Here is a 3408-nt window from a genome sequence, read left to right on the forward strand (position 1 = left end):
TGTACGCTAACAATACAAGCCTTCATTGTTTCCCCCTCAAAGTGTTCGTGTTCTATAACGGTGGATCTAGCATCAGTCGTTAAAACGATAAGTGGGCCATAACCGCTAGAGTTCATGCCACTGCATCTCTGGGCTGTTTCAGAGCTTCAGTCGGAGGGTCACATATTTAGAAGGGCGAATTGTATTGCGTTTGAGGCGCTGAGGTTTTCAATTTTTATGTCGGCGCCTCACAGAAAAATTTTAATGCGACTCTTCTGCTCTGTTTTGTTAATTTTTTGTGTGTGTTCGTTTTTTATGGCCGCTTAACTTACGAGTTCCTTCTGTACTTTGCTTCTTTCATCTCAGTTGTAACAGTATGTCGGCAGTGTCTTTGAAGTGGCAACCAACTATATCACTACCATAGTCCCGCTACTCAAGTACAGTGTTCGCGGACCTTGCGTGTGTCAGTAAGAAGACGTGCAAGTCATCATTGATCACTGTAAGTACACCCCGAGGTGCGAGGAATCACTTGCGTGTGTCTTCCAGCAGCTTTCACCACAGGCCTCGTAGCATGTGAGACCAAATCAAACAATGACGACACCAGTACCGTGGTGCTGTTGTAATGCTCCTCCTTTTGCTATAATTCAGCTGACCTTACAGTATTCCCATGCTGAAACCGAGGTACTGCTTCTCATACCACCAACTCTTACAAAAGGCATCTCCATTTCTTCAAAGCAGTAGTGGGTGATCTCAAGGTTAATCTCAAGGCTCCGTGGTGCAAGATTGACCAGCCAGTCAAGCTGGACCAACGCCAAACCCTGATTGTGTAAGTAATGAGGAATATGTGCACCTTGAGACGTTTATTTATTTATTTTTTATTTATTTATTTAATTTGTAATGGGACCGACGGCAGCAGTTCAAGCAGCGCAGCGAAGAGGTAGACGAAGGGCAGCTGCAATTTCGAGTGATGCCTGTAAGTGTGTCCATCGCTTCACTGTTCGGCCAACGCCCATCGACCTGTGCTTCTTATAAACACCTTTATTCTTCGTGGGTGTGTCTCGGTTCCCGTCCCGCTCCTCATCCTGAACTTCAAAGCGGAACGCTTCTCGTCCTAACCACCATGCCGCAAGGTCCAAGCGAACCATCGCAGCCCATCCCTACCACCTTCCCCTGTTCCGGCTTGCCGCGCCAGCGTGACCACTCTTTAGTGGCACCGACGACCAGGACGTCCACGATCGGCTGTCCTATTACGAGCGCGTCAGCAGTTGCAATCTGTGGGACGATTGCGTTAAACTGAGCAACGTCCACTTCTACCTCACGGACGTTGCCAATCTACGGTTTCGCAACCATGAAGCCGACCTTCCCACCTGGTCCTCCTTTAAGACGACCTTCGCCGACGTTTTCGGCCGCCGCGCCGTCCGGAAAATTCGCGCCGAGCAACGTCTTCGTGCTCTAGCTCAGCTACCGCCAGAGGCATTCACTAGTTATATAGAGGATATCGTTGCTTATGGAAGCTTGTCAACCCGTCCATGACGGAAACTGATAAAATCAACCGCATCCTTAAAGGGATCGCCGATTACGCATTTCAGATGCTCCTGGCGAATAACCCCAGCTCCGTCGCTAAGTTATCCAGCTGTACCAAAGTTACGACGAGCTCCGAAAGCAACGTGTAACTACGCGGCAGTCCGGCGCGTCTGCAGAGGGTCTCGATGGCTTGGCCCTTGGTGGCTCGTCTTCTGAGCAGTCCCAGTTTATGCAGCACGTCAAAGACTTCGTTCGCGAAGAAGTCGCTCGGCAGCTTTCTCTGCTACATCACATTCTCGACCTCCTCTGCCCTACTCCCGACCGGGCAGCATCACTCACGCTCAATATGCGCCGTGCTATTAACCTTAACTGCCCACCTGTTGTCCAATTTCCTCAGGCGTTCTGCGCATAGTATTTTACTCTGAGCTTCCCGTGCTTCGAACGATGTCCAGCCCATGTCCCCCTGTACTGCCTCGTTTGTGGTTTTTCCGTAGGCATCTAGTGCTAATCTTTTATTGTAGAAAGCTACGCGCCACCTGGTGGCAGCCATGGGAACTGAAAGCACTTGTCCCGAATTTCTGCTAAGGTGATAGCGGTGTGTTGTGCTGTGGAGCACGGCGGCGCACCCGTAACACCGGCCGCGATGCTCAATATCATGGAGGAAGGGACGAATTTAGGAGAGGCCGTAAAGTCATTTTCTTTAGCGAGACGTGAGTGCTCCCCTCGCTGGTTGTACGCAGTCTCAGCGGGCTTCCGCATGCGCAGCAGACAGTCTCGCGTCTCCAGAACTGACAGAGGCGCCGATGATGCAGACCACGCCGCTGCGCCCAACGTTATCTATTGCCATCGGCCAAAGACTCCCAATGGTCCTTGCGAAAGCACGCGTCACCCGGCACACTTTTCGTCACACTGCTCGGATAGCACGGGCCTATCCTAAGCTTTCCTTCCTCCATGCTCAACACAGTTCCCATTGGAGCACGCGCGGCCGAAAAAAAATATGTGGTGTTGCTTGCTGCGTGCCCCCCTTTTCGCGTCACCGTTAGTGGTAGAAAACAACGGTTATAGCTCCGATTTCTACTACTTTGGCGCGCCTGGCGACTGAAAGAGAAAAAATGTTTCCCGTACAAAAATATCCTGTGGCCAGCTATATTCAATTCGCCCAAATAGCTATAGCCTTTCCTGGGCGTCTTTGACTGTAGTTTCAGGTGGATATACTTATCTATTGACAGCTAAAGGCAGTTGTATGGGTCGGAAAATATAGCTCTAGTGGCATAGATTTTTCAACAGCCAGCACTAAGGAGTGCTTTGGGTATGTAGTCCTTGTTATGTCCTAGTTATGCAGTCCTAGTTACGCAGTCCTTGTTATATTTTACGTCTAACAGTAGCCAAGCCACGTAAGATACACCTCGACTTTCCGGCATTCCCACGGCGGATGAGGTGCCCCACGGAGGACGTAAAGAATTCTTCCTCCGTGAAGTGCCCTTTTAAGGAACTCGCATCGATGGTAGCACCAGCTTTACGCGTAGGTGATATTTGGAAACTCTATGGGCAGGACAACGGTGCTTATAAAAAAATCGACCTCTTGTCACCGCTTCCCGCAGCGACGGTGGCGCTTGCGTCGCTGGCATTAAATGTGCACTAAAGAGGAATCTGAACTCGTCTTTTAACGCGGAAACTCTATCTACACGTTCCGGGATTTTTAGAAACTTCGAATTATTGTGCTGTGCGGCCGATTGCCCTAATTAAATCGGAATAAGCGCCCCGGCTCCCGCCTTTTTTTTTTTTAACTCAACGCGGTAGGTAGGCGAAGTCAACCAACGCGTCAAACAGTTCCGTGGCGGCTTGCCGCTCTGCCATCGTCGGAGTGACACGTAAATCAATGAGTCCTCGTGTATTTTTATTTCC

This window comes from Amblyomma americanum, chromosome 1 (assembly GCF_052857255.1).
Source record: "Amblyomma americanum isolate KBUSLIRL-KWMA chromosome 1, ASM5285725v1, whole genome shotgun sequence".
NCBI lineage: Eukaryota > Metazoa > Arthropoda > Arachnida > Ixodida > Ixodidae > Amblyomma > Amblyomma americanum.